A 14,545-nucleotide genomic window follows, 5' to 3' on the forward strand; every position below is an offset into this window, starting at 1 on the left:
ATCACCCTTGCTGATGATTGATTACTTGCTGAAATTATATATGGAAAGATTAAGCTATGTAATTTGTTGTCAAATGAATCACAAGATATGACCGTTGCAATTTCTCCGAGTTTTAAGCAGACAATGTACATTTCAGTTGCGGTGGGGAGAAGCATTCTATTTTCAAAACGACACCTGCGTCTATGCGCAGTTTAGTTAGTTGTATCATCAGTGACAAACAGGATCTCGGACTGTGGTATGGAAAACTTTGAGATCCTAATTATTGTGAAGTTCACTAGCTTGTTATTTTAACACCTGTGAGAAGTTGTATCACGCAAAATTTAACAAGAAATTCGCTCAAAAAGAAGAGACAGGCTTCAGAAATGCTGCGTGGATAGGATCTCATTTGAAGGAAACAAACAAGACTAAGAAGAAAAAGGACATCAAGTCCATGTTATTCATATTTCAAGGTTAGTGAAATTGCTCGTAGATTGACTGTTGAGATGAAAACAAATACAGCAGATGTACAGTCGTTTATAAAGTGTAGTGAAGTTAACAACACGTGTAATAGTAATGCTACAGTTATAATAATAATAGTAATAATAATATTAATAATAATAATAATAATAATTTTATATATAATTTGAACTGGTAATGGAAATTACGGGAAAACGGCTGAACGGATTTTAATAAATGACCCCTCATTTTCAAGCTTGGAACCCAAAGTTCTTCAGAAAAATAATAGTTTTCAGTGAAATGTCAATTTTCCTACATCATTTTCCTATTTTCCAAAATCCATCTTTCGTCAGGTTGAGAACTAATTGCATTTCAGAAAAAATCAAAACACACACTACAATAAACAATAGGCTATTACACGAAGGCCATGATCTGCAAGAATGCTGACATATTTAGAGCTCAAATTCAATTGGTTATTAAAAACTTAACTTACTAAAAATAATTTACAGGTTCGATTCTGTGGTGTGTAATTTTCTGGGTACAGCTGTGTATTGGATATTAAAAACTACAAAACTTGAGGTGGTTTGATGACATTATTACCATTAGAAATGAAATATTATTGTAGTTAATGCCGTGATGTGACTATTTTTCATTAATTATACAAATTAATGCTATATTGATGATATGAAAGTGAAACGTTTTGGGGTTATATAAGTAGATGTAGAGAATAACTTAAATTAGAATTTGATTTCTATATTTTACTGAGTGGCGGCTATATATATATATAGTATATGTTATTGAAAGCTATAAAACTTACGTAAGATAATAATATTATTAAAAATCAAATATTTTTATAGTTATTAATCAAGTGGTGTTGGGTCTTTTTCATATATTTAATGACGGTGTGATGTAGATATTTATATGCGTGGTTCTCTTCAGTATTAGCTCGAGAGAGAGTATCTTTTATTATTATGGAAGCAAATAACTTTCAGAATGTCTGGTATTCTTCATTGAAAATAAATCTGAAAAATGTTTATTTGAACGTCTAATGAACTTAGTTTGCAGCATTTGCTGCACAAGGCACTAGTAATAATAATAATAATAATAATAATAATAATAATAATAATAATAATGTGTTTAATTTCTCACACATACTGAAATGAATCAAATCTCATTAAAATGTGAGTGTATGAAAAAATCTACGAGAATTTTTGTGAACTGAGAAGTGTAAACACTATTTTAGTGGTGTTCGGGGAAAGGGGGATAAAGTAATTTTTTGTTCAAATGCAGTTATGTTCCCCAGGAGAATACACAAGTTAAATTCTAGAAGTGGATATGCAAAAAACGAAATAATACTAGCATTTGATGTGTTTTATTTGTGTAGAAAATTATTTACAATAATTATTTACAATTATTTAATTTTACTTTAACTCGAAACTAATTTTTAGGTCTTATCTCCCTTTACCCAAACATAATCGATTTGATACTTTTTTTGTTATATGAATCTTTAAGTTTAATATTCCTTACAATCGCATTTCCACTAAGAAACTCACAAGCAGCAGATTTATAAATAAAAGTAATTTCTTCAAAGAGCATTTACGACATGCTTGCTGTTCGACAATTCTAACATGAAAAGTTTTCTAAAAATTGCACAAAACCTTTACAGCGAATATGTTAGATCTGTTCTTAAAAATAGGCTCCAAGTTATTAAACATTACATCATCTTACGTTTGTACGTAAATAAATATTTATCAATTTGCAATTTTCATAATATTGAAATAAATTATTTTAAATATAGATCTTACAAGAAAGAAAAACCGTATGATTTTTAGATTTAGTAACGGATTTATTCTTCGGTATTAAGGCAATTTGGTACATATATTTTATTTGTTATAATGTAATACATCTCAAATTATACATAAGTTATAAGGCTCAGTTGTATTAAATGGCTACTACGAGATGTAGGCCTACCTATGCAGCGGCTATGACGCTGAGATAGCTGAATTCAATAAATTGTAATATGTACTTCAGATAGAAATATACTGTATATTTAATATTGTATAAGGTGACAATAATTAGTTCTTCGTCTATTCAATCTATTGTATCTTTTTTGTACTATTGATTCTATATTAGGTAATTAGGTCACTCTCCCAGCAACACATTGGCACATGAATCTAATAGCTGCGGTTGTTTAAGAATGTGCTACTCTTTCTATCACTTGAATTTTGGGATGAATTTTCTTTGCCGGTGGCGGTAGAATTTAAGCGGGAAATCTTAACGAAGAGTAAAAGTAATTCTGTAGATAGCCTAATTCATCTGTGCCGGTGGTGGTATAATTCTAGCGGAAAATCTTAACGAAGAGTAAAACTAATTCTGTAGATAGCCAAATTAATTCTTCTGTGCCGGTGGAGGTAGAATTTAAGCGGGAAATCTTAACGAAGAGTAAAAGTAATTCTGTAGATAGCCTAATTAATTCTTCTGTGCCGGTGGTGGTAGAATTTAAGCGGGAAATCTTAACGGAGAGTAAAAGTAATTCTGTAGATAATTAATTTTTCTGTGCCGCTGGCGATAGAATGTAAGCGGGAAATCTTAACGAAGACTAAAAGTAATTCTGTAGATAGCCTAATTAATTCTTCTGTGCCGGTGGTGGTAGAATTTAAGCGGGAAATCTTAACGAAGAGTAAAAGTAATTCTGTAGATAGCCTAATTAATTCTTCTGTGCCGGTGGTGGTAGAATTTAAGCGGGAAATCTTAACGGAGAGTAAAAGTAATTCTGTAGATAATTAATTTTTCTGTGCCGGTGGCAATAGAATTTAAGAGGGAAATCTTAACGAAGAGTAAAAGTAATTCTGTAGATAGCCTAATTAATTCTTCTGTGCCGGTGGTGGTAGAATTTAAGCGGGAAATCTTAACGGAGAGTAAAAGTAATTCTGTAGATAATTAATTTTTCTGTGCCGGTGGCGATAGAATGTAAGCGGGAAATCTTAACGAAGACTAAAAGTAATTCTGTAGATAATTAATTTTTCTGTGCCGGTGGCGATAGAATTTAAGAGGGAAATCTTAACGAAGAGTAAAAGTAATTCTGTAGATAGCCTAATTAATTCTTCTGTGCCGGTGGTGGTAGAATTTAAGCGGGAAATCTTAACGGAGAGTAAAAGTAATTCTGTAGATAATTTTTCTGTGCCGGTGACGATAGAATTTAAGAGGGAAATCTTAACGAAGAGTAAAAGTAATTCTGTAGATAGCCTAATTCATCTGTGCTGGTTGTGGTAGAATTTAAGCGGGAAATCTTAACGGAGAGTAAAAGTAATTCTGTAGATAATTAATTTTTCTGTGCCGGTGGCGATAGAATTTAAGAGAGAAATCTTAACGAAGAGTAAAAGTAATTCTGTAGATAGCCTAATTAATTCTTCTGTGCCGGTGGTGGTAGAATTTAAGCGGGAAATCTTAACGGAGAGTAAAAGTAATTCTGTAGATAATTAATTTTTCTGTGCCGCTGGCGATAGAATGTAAGCGGGAAATCTTAACGAAGACTAAAAGTAATTCTGTAGATAATTAATTTTTCTGTGCCTGTGGCGATAGAATTTAAGAGGGAAATCTTAACGAAGAGTAAAAGTAATTCTGTAGATAGCCTAATTAATTCTTCTGTGCCGGTGGTGGCAGAATTTAAGCGGGAAATCTTAACGGAGAGTAAAAGTAATTCTGTAGATAATTAATTTTTCTGTGCCGGTGGCGGTAGAAATTTAAGCGAGAAATCTTAAATTACAGTAAAAATAATTCTGTGGATAATTATTTTTTCTAAAGAATTTTTTTGACTCGAACTACGCCATTTAGATCCTAAATTTATTGTACGCAATAAAAAATATCATTAATAAAATATTTTGCTTTCATTGCAGTAAACTGCCATTGTGTGGTGTAGATTTTATTAATTTTACTAAAATTTATCTAACATGTCTAGCACTTCATTTTCGATACCAGGCATACTGAGAACTTGACGTACATTATATCCATGAAAAGCTGTCAAGTACCATTATAATACAACCTCTTAATGCTTCATATAATGAGAAAATAACGCATGTTTTTTTGCCATAGGCCTAAACTTGTAACACTATGGCAGATTACCAGCCGAATTTAGCCAATGGGTTTCAGTATTTGTAGAAAATTTGGAGTCCGTGAAATGTTCTTAGTTCTCCGTCTATCTACATCTATTTGCTAATTCTACCTGGAAGTTTTGTTTTTATTTCAGCCAACCGTTAATGGACTGAATATTATGTTTCTTGCAGACACAAAAGTTTCTTATTTTCTCTTTTAACTTTAACTGTTTTTTTCTGTAAATTCTTTTGTGATTCATTGATTTATATGTTATGACAACATAATATATTTATATTTCAAATCATAGTAAATGATGGAGGTATTACTACAACCTTTCTTATACGTACTAGTATACTACAAGCTTAGGTTCATTTTTGCATGTAACTTCGACGGAAATAAATTTGTTCAGGAGGCCTACTTCAACGGGGATAAGAAAAATTAAATTTCAAGCATTTTACATGGCAGTGTACAGTGTAAATTCACGAAATTCTAAACGTCTTTAATTTAAATTTATAACTAGCCGTACCCGTGCGCTCCGCTGCACCCGTTAGAAATAAATATAAAGTAATTACATAATTAAAATAGGACGTTTGATCCAGGGAACATTCGTGTTTGATAGAAGGATAAATCTTTAATATGTTACTTAATTTAAATTGTATTTAAAATATTAAAATGCGATCATTTTGATCCGGAGACCACTCATTTGGTGCAATGACAATTCCTTTAACATGTTATTAATTGTTATTACCAATTATTTTTGGAAAAGCGAAAATTAACAGAAAAATTTTGGCTACAGATTTATTATTATATTATATTTTATTACATTATATTATATTATATTATATTATATTATATTATATTATATTATATTATATTATATTATATTATATTATATTATATTATATTATATTATATTATATTATATTATATTATATTATATTATATTATATTACATTATATTATATTATATTATATTATGTAAAAAGTGTGTTGATAACGGATGTACTCGAATTAGAAAGTTTTTAATTTGTTGTGGGAGCTCTTGAATCTCAGGAGGAACAGCTTTTACAACAGCGCAACATAATCTGCTTGGCTCATTACCCAATTTTTTTGCATTGTATTTATTGCATATATATTTTATGTATTTTAACACGATTCAATTGAGCATAGTTAAAATTTGAATTATAAAATAATGGATTGCTAAGCTAACGAACTATTACTGCATACTAAATCAATACACTCTCGTTGTTCGTTAATTCTCTGAGATAAAAATGAATATGTTCATAAACATTATTTTAAGAAATACAGGAAATGAATATACAGAATAACCTATAAAGTTTTCTGTGCATAAGAAGCTATTTTAATCTTACCTGTCCTCAATTCACTCACAAGTTACTGTAATAACATTATACCATTATGTCCATCTAGAGAAACTACATTTTCTAATGATGAAATAATAATTAATTATACAAATCGGTTAATTTAGCTTCCTATATTACTTCATACAAACACAGAAACATTGCCTTAGATGGCAGTTATTTTAATTTTAAAACTCATTTATCTCATTAAATATCAGTCCTATCAAAAATTTCAAAGAATAAAACTTATCAGAAATCATTTTCAAACAAACGTTTGTTATGTATCATTTTTCACAGAAATCAATAATAAGCTAGATATTTCGATTTATTTAATTCAGGCCCCCTTATAACCCTCCTTTTAAATAACGTATTTTGAATGCCATAAAGCCTAAAATCTAAGTTACAACGAACTTAATTTATATTCCAATTTTCATCGAAATCGGTTCAGCCATTATCACGTGAAAAGGTAACAAACATAGAGACAGACAGACAGATAGACAGACAGACAGACAGACATACAAACAAAAATTAAAAAAAAAAGCGATTTTCGGTTTCAGGATGGTTAATTATACATGTTAACACGAATTATTTTTATAAAATCGAAAATTATCAGAAAAATTTTGGCTACATATTTATTATTAGTATAGATTGCAATATTATATCATTTTCTCCAGTTAGAAATAGGTCCAAAGGTTTTCTTTAAGGATAAGTTGATCACGCTATTTTCCTTAATGGTATTTCGGATCCCTCCATTGTCATGATTGTTCGGTAAGCTTTATTTATTTATTTATTTATTTATTTATTTGTTTATGTTTATTTTTTATTTATTTGTTTATTTATTTATTTATTCGTTTGTTTTGTTTGTTTGTTTTTTTGTTTGTTTGTTTTTGTTTGTTTGTTTGTTTTTGTTCGTTTGTTTGGTTTTTTGTTTGTTTGGTTTTGTTTGTTTGTTTGTTTCTTTGTTTGTTTGTTTGTTTGTAGCTGCGACTATGCGGGAACTATACATATTGAAGGTTGCGTCAGAAATCGGAATCGGTGCATTCATACTAGTAGTAAAACTTTGATCACTATCCGCAAGCAACCAAATTTATTTTTATTTCGTAATGAGTACTAAATCCGTGTTACAGGAATTGTTCGAAGTGGTATCATCTGCAATCACATATTCCTGAAAATGTTTAATGAAATTTGCATTCTCTCGCAAAGTTCAGTTTCCGTAATTCATCTAATTTTTGCCTTGGCATTTTCTTTCAGTTTCTCTAGAGTATGATAGACCTATTCCTGTAGATTGTATTTAGAGTTCCTCACAGAAAATAGTCGTACTCGTTAAATGTTAATATCTGGGGAACGTGTGTGCCATAACCCTCTGTAATGATCCTGATATTAAAAAATCCCCATTATTAAAACAAAAGAATTCCGGGCCGCGTTTGCCGTGACAGAGTCTTGTTGAAAAAAAAAATTTTTTTTATTAAATTTTACACAATTTTATGTAAAAAGTATAAACTTATTATATGTTCCACAGAAAAAAAAACCACAATGAGAAAATATGGGTGCTATTCATAGATATTTCGCTAGCCCGCGCTACGAGCGTACTAAACAGGATTCATATCATACCATATCGCTGACACTGGTTTATGAATACGAAAAACGTTAGTTCGCTGATCATCCACCGAAAGCCCGCGCTAAGAATGTCTATGAATACGGCCCTATGAGTTTAATTTTGTGATTTCGTATGCTTGATTTTTTTTTTTTAATTTCTACACACCTTGATACGTTTTGCACGTAACAAGCACTTGCTATCCGTGCCAAGCAAAACTAGTATTATCGATGTATATCTAACTTGTATTCACAGTAACCAAATGCAGAACTCTAGGTATTACGAATACTGGAAAAAATTAGAAGAAAAAAATACGATGCTGCCATTATTTGTTGGGGGTCGCGAAAGTGTCGCGGTTAAGGCGTAACGCTTCAAAGCCGGAAGATCACGGGTTCGATTGCCGATGAGGTCATACATTTTTTTCATTGGTCTAATTATTCTGGATGTACCATAGTCCTGGGCTTTAATCAACTATCGAAAGAAATGAGTATCATAGGCATTGGAGTAAAAGCGGCGTTCATGTAGAACTGACATCGCTACTGTCATTAATGCCGATTGTTTGTAAAGATTGGATCCTTAATCTCCCACTATCTGACCTGTAATGGGATTGACTTTACTTTAACATTGTTTGTTATGCGTATTGCTGTTTTACTTACGGCTCTTCACTAAGGATGTCATGCAGTTTCATGTTGTACAAAAATAGCAATCCATACCCTAAGCATAAATTAGCCATCTGCTGCTCTATAATAAGCTACTTCTCCATTGACCTATATAATACTCTCCACATTTATGTACCATATTGAAGAACACGCAAACATGAGATGCAATCTAGGTGAGACGTCTGAAGTGATGCTACATTCACGCCTACTCTTCTGACAAGATCAATGTCAATTTTTTTTACTTTTTAAATATCTTTTTCCTTGTGAAACATGTTGCTTTTGTAGATAACTGGAATTTATAAGAACTTAACAAATTAAAGGTAATTTTTCTTCACTTCTTTGTTATGGTCTCATCCTTCTTCTCCGTTCTCTTTGATACTTTGACCTGTTTCATTCTCACGCAACGATAAATATAGTAAAGGTAGCCCGATTTTCCGTGCATGCGTGAACATCGGCTCTAAAAAATGAGTGGTTTACCAGTGAATGTACAACAGCACTTATTTGAACGGGACTGGATATTTCCGAGAGTCCTTTTATAAATAGAAGTGAAGAGAAATAGAGTAATCCTTATTTTAGTTCAATTAATTTTTTAATTTCTGAAATGTAATTTTACTCACTTCGAAGTTAGACATATTTAAGTGTAAATAACTGTAACTTTGGTTACAGAATATTGGTTAGGGATCTATATGCGGTCTGTATATATGTATATTACTTGGTTATTTAACGACTCTCTAGCAACTACGAGGTTATTTAGTGTCGATGGGATTGGTGATAGCGAGTTGATATTTGGCGAGATGAGACCGAGGATTCGCCATAGATAACCTGATATTCGCCTTACGGTTGGTGAAAACCTTTGAAAAAATCCAACCAGGTTATCAGCCCAAGCGGGACTCGATCCCACGTCCGAGCGCAACTCCGGATCGGTAGGCAAGCGCCTTAGCCGACTGAGCCACGCCGATGCCTCTGTATGTATGTATGTATGAATGAATGAATGAATGCATGCATGCATGCATGCATGCATGCATGATGTATGCGCTTTTACATTACAGTTAACTCATGCCGATGTAAAATCCAGACACTGAGTTAAAATTATCCTTCCATAACCTTGAACTCGTGGCTACATCAGTCAAGATGGGTCCATGAAGTCACAATGTGGGACCCCTACGTCGGCAAGAGAGGACAGGGAAAACCATGACTCAGGTGATCTGACATGTTTGCGATGAGGCGGGCAAACAATGGTCGAGGAAAGCAAAGGACAGAGTTCTATGGAAAGAACTAGGAAAAGGCATTGTAACTAGCGAACATCAGTGTTGAAAATATTATAAATAGTAAACTCAGTAATTGTGAAAGTGCTAGTTGAAAATAGCAAATATCAGTGTAAAGATATTGTAAATAGTAAAGTCAGTGTTTGTGAAAGTGCTAGTTAAAATATTGTAAATAGTAAAGTCAGTGTTAGTGAAAGTGCTAATTAAAATATTGTAAGTAGTAAATACTGTGTATGTGAAAATGTTAGTTAAAATATTTTAAGTAGAAGTCACTGTTTGTGTAAGTGCTGGTGTTAGTACTTTAGTACGTCTATATGAGGACCAAAGAACAAAGTGCTGAGACTAGTTAAAGCTTAACAGAGTTAGTAACCGTAACATGACAGTATCTACTTACTAGCCTGGATAGGCTCACCAAGCGAGTAGGTACCCAGGATGAGTCTCTCTACCCCCAGCACAGGAGGGTTTGTCCAACATGGGACATCATGGCTATAGCATTCATTCAACTTTAAACGTGTAATTGCCACGGTGGCTCAATACTAGCGTGCTTGACTTATAAGTCAGGGGCCTCGGGTTCAAATTCCGACCAAAGTTGAATGTATAACTTGAGCTGGACAACGGGGGGTATTTCCATGATAATTCTGTTCCCTTATGACATCCGAAAAATCTTACATCATCGTAATTCGTTACGAGTGTAATATGGACTCACCGTCTGTGGTGTACTCTGGATAGTCTCTGACGAACTAAGTGGTATACGCTTCTCGATAGTAGCGACATCTATGAGCCCGCTCGTGAAGTTGGGGGGAATAACTTCAATTTTATTGACATGTTTGGTTATCCGATAAGATACTTTTTGAAGTGAGTAAACTTTTTATCGATTTGTCTATAACTTATCTTTCGAAATACAGCTAAATATTAGACATATTTTGGTTTAAACGTGACAAACGTTTTTAACATTACAAAGTCAAGGGCATCGCCATTATGGGGGGGGGGACTTTTAACGTAATCTGTTCTACGAATAAAGTTTATCAAACAAATCAGTTGAAATATATGTACAAAAGCTTTCCCGAGAATTATTTTCTACTTTAAATATTTTAAATTTTAATTCTATTTGGAGTAGCCGGTTAGATCAGTTGGTGGAGTAACTGGTTATGCGTTGAAAAGTGCCGGGTTCAATCCTGGATAATGCTAGGAATTCTTCTCGTCGCCGAAACGTCCAGAACGACCCTAGGGTCCACTCATCATCTTCTTCTTCTTCTTTTCTTCTTCTTCTTTGGTTCTACAGCCGGGTTCCAGCCTTGACAGCCCCAACGATGCTTTTCCATGTCCTTCGATCTAACACCTTTGTTTTCCACCCTCTAACACTTGCTGCTATTACATCCTTCTCCACTTCATCCAGCCATCTTAGCTGAGGTCTCCCTACTTTTCTGGTGCCAAAAGGTATAGTGAGAGTCAATTTCTTGCAAGGATCATTTTCATCCTTCCTACAGATATGGCCCAGCCAACTGACTCTCCTAGCTTTAATTTGGGTCCACTCATCTTCCTGTCAAATTGAGTACTTACCGCGTCTTTCCCGGGGATAAAAGGCGGTCGGAGCGTGGTACCAACCACATCTCCTCATTCTAGTACCGAAGTTATGGAAGCATGGAGCTCTACCGCTATGCCATCCATGCGCCTTCATGAAGTCAGAAGGGGACACTTTACTTGAATTCTCATTTGGGCAGGCGGAACATATACAGACACAGATATTGTCCTTTGTACCTTCTGTTGTGGAAAATTAAGCTAGTGGAGGAACTTTTCTTCTTCCCTTTGCAGCCGCCCTGCTACTCGTAGCAACTGTGGGTGCATTCAGAAAGACCCGCCCGACTCACGGAGAGAGAAAAATGGGGAGATTTGTTATATCGTGCAGGAGGGTTTCAAATGTGGTCCCTTACTAATGTCCAACAATACGATGCTTAAAAGCATCTTTCCGGCTCTAGTAACTGAGTTGGAAGCCGGGCAGTTCCGAGAAAGCTAACATGAATTCGGGCAGAATTGGCATATCGCAGAGGTTCGAATGTTATCTTTCCTTTTTCACTTTCTCCTCTCCTTTCTTTACTTTCTTTTTTCATTCATTCTTCACTTCATCTTCTTTCTATTAATTTATTGTTTAAAAACTTTGCATTTGTAGGCATACTGTATACATTTACACATAATGAAGTTAAATAGTGATAAAATACACGTTTTTGGTCAATTTTAGAACAGTGTTCATTAAAATTGATAAAACACAATAAAATTGAAAAAATATATAACAGTTGTATGAGCACTATGTCTGTTGAACTTCTTTATTTATCATATATGTTTCGGGGATTGCATCCCCATAATCAGTGACGTCAAGACAGAGCGATTCCCGATGTTTGATCTGTACTCCTGCGTGACATGATGTGTACTGACTCAACTGTTACATATTTGTTTCAATTTTATTGTATTTTATGAAGTTAAATAGCATGAATATGATTTATTGTTGGTTATTTTACGACTCTGTATTAACATCTCAGGTTATTTAGCGTCTGAATGAAATGAAGGTGATAATGCCGGTGAAATGAGTCCAAGGTCCAGCACCGATAGTTACCCAGCATTTGCTCTTAATGGACTAAGGGAAAACCCCGGAAAAAACCTTAACCAGGTAACTTGTCCCGACCAGGATTCGAACCCCGGCAACTGATTTCGCAGTCAGACACGTTAACCGTTACTCCACAGGTGTGACAAATATGATTGAGAGAAAATAGTTTTAATCATCTTAAAGGTATTATTTGCTGGTAACAATGATTATAATTACTATTAAACAAGAAGTAGAGTCTTATGAAATACAGACTATTTAGGGGACCCAGTTCCAAATCCTGCTTTACTATGAACTCGTAACTTGTGTTGAACTAGCCAGTGATTGTCAACACAGGGTTTTTCTTAGGGTACTCTCGTTTCCCAGTGACACCCCAAGAATTCTCTATTTCTCTATCATCATTCATTATAGATAAGCAGATTGCAAGCTATATAAAACATCATCATCATCATCATCATCATCCTCAGCTTCAGCTTCATAGAAAATTGGACCCTTTAATGTGTTCCTTCTCCAATATTTATACCTGTTCTCTCCAACGTATATAAAAATATAGTAAGTGAAATTCATATGACACAAGCATTTAAGTCTACAGCTGTGACACGCTAAATAAATTTTAGGGAATAAATTTTACAATTTGATGTATAAGGTAATTCAAAACTCACTTCAAATTCTAAAGCATTAAAATATTATAATTAGAGCCCGGAATTTTAGGTGTTAAAAGTTAATATTGTTCCTCGCTATAGTTTATAAATATACAAACCATGTCCCTACTTCTTTGAAATGTCATTCTTGTCATTCAGTATTTTCCTTTTGGTACCGTTAAAGATCTTTAACCCTCTTAATACCACTTATGAATTAGTGCACGATTTACATGACCCGTTGCCATGCCCCCACTTCTTTGAGATGTCATTCAATATTTTCCCTTTGGTACTGTTACAGGTCTTTAATCCTCTTAGCCACCACTTACAAATTAGCACACGATTTACAAGATCCATTGTCCAGACCTTGTGACTCTGTTGTCTAATATTACATATCGGACTCTTGTGAACTAGGCTTAAGACCTTCCCCACGGACACCACATCTATTCATCTACACTCAGTGTCGTTCTAAACCTTTAGCACCTAAAATTCCGGGCTCTAGATTTATAATATTTGAAATAGGGAAAAAAATTAAAATATCACTGTAGACCTATTGAACAAAGAATGGGATTATTTATTTGTTGCATTTTATATTTCCAAATTTAATTTTTTTTATTGAAATGTTAATCATTTTGTTAGTATTGTACTACTTCAAGAATTTTTCAGTTCCAAGCCATAGTTCTATTATTTAATTAGGATGCAGTTGGTCAAGTACTTTTATGAAGGCAATAGCATTCCTCAGTACCAGAGAAAATTTAGGATACTTAACGAACGGAACATCGGTATTTTCTTAAATTGTTGTTGTTTAATGTTTACTCAACTGAATAAATAACAATTTAAGAAAAGACCGATGTTCCTTTGTAATTGAAGAGTCCACTGCAAGAATGATGGATGTCATTTGGAATATATTTTGCAGGAGAAGCAATTGAAAGTTTGAAATGCTTAGCGCTCAAAGCTTAACTGTGATATTCCGATCATTACTGGACAATGACTATCAGTGTTAATGCCATATAACTCTGTATGTACATTCTATATGTCTTAAGCTATGCATTGACAGTCTTGGTTCATTTTCGACAAGAAAGTGACGTCCATCATTCTTGCAGTAGACTCTTCAATTGTGTGGATTTAAACAGAAGATTTGAGAACACTGGTGCTGTTGCTGGTAGGAAATCTGAAAAACTAGAGTAGGCCTAATCAATGAAGACAGGCTGCTGAGGTTTTTCAGATAAATAATGAAATAAGTGGAAATAATTATTATGAATTAGTAGTGTTAGGATGTCCATGCATCTTGTGACACAATTTGAAGAATTCTAACGAAAAATTTTAGTCTATAGCGTACCCATATTAACTAAAATCTGTGTTCGCACTCAAGCAGAAAAGATACGAATATGCTTTACTTATGCTACTTGATATTCACTTTAATAATCACTGATTCGAACAACTTTCCTAAACAGACGGAGCATACTTCAATCTTAATGGTGAAGTTACCGTATGTAATTGCAGAATTTGGTCCAAAAATAACCTCCAAGTTTAAATTAAACAAGATATTCATGATTTGAAAGTCACTGTATGTTATAACTTCACTGTAGAGTTCATCATTTGTCTATATTTCTTCGAAGAAGATAATATTGGAGTAGTAGAGACCGTCACAATAAATGGGGAATGCGACGCCACTACATTATGCTACAGTACTTCATCACTAGGGTAGAATTTTGATGAAACTGCATCTTTTTTCTAGAAGGCAGAAACATTGCTGCTTTAGTATTTATATGTTATATGATGAACTGAGTGTTTTAAGACATATTTGTTAGGGTTTTTTTTTTTTTTTTTTTTTTTTTTTTTTTTTTTTTTTTTTTTTTTTTTTTTTTTTTTTTGCAATCTGTACCTCTTACATTTTTTGTTTTGCAA

The 14,545-nt window shown here is 33.4% G+C and overlaps 1 long non-coding RNA gene across 1 annotated transcript in view; it reads left to right on the forward strand.

Moving 5' to 3' along the window:
• Nucleotides 1–218: 218 nt before the first annotated feature.
• Nucleotides 219–14,545, forward strand: part of LOC138709495 (uncharacterized) — a 233,572-nt gene continuing 219,245 nt past the window's right edge. The window contains exon 1 of the long non-coding RNA XR_011334943.1: nt 219–449. This is a non-coding gene — a long non-coding RNA (uncharacterized lncRNA). The remainder of the gene's footprint in view (nt 450–14,545) is intronic.

This window comes from Periplaneta americana, chromosome 1 (assembly GCF_040183065.1).
Source record: "Periplaneta americana isolate PAMFEO1 chromosome 1, P.americana_PAMFEO1_priV1, whole genome shotgun sequence".
NCBI lineage: Eukaryota > Metazoa > Arthropoda > Insecta > Blattodea > Blattidae > Periplaneta > Periplaneta americana.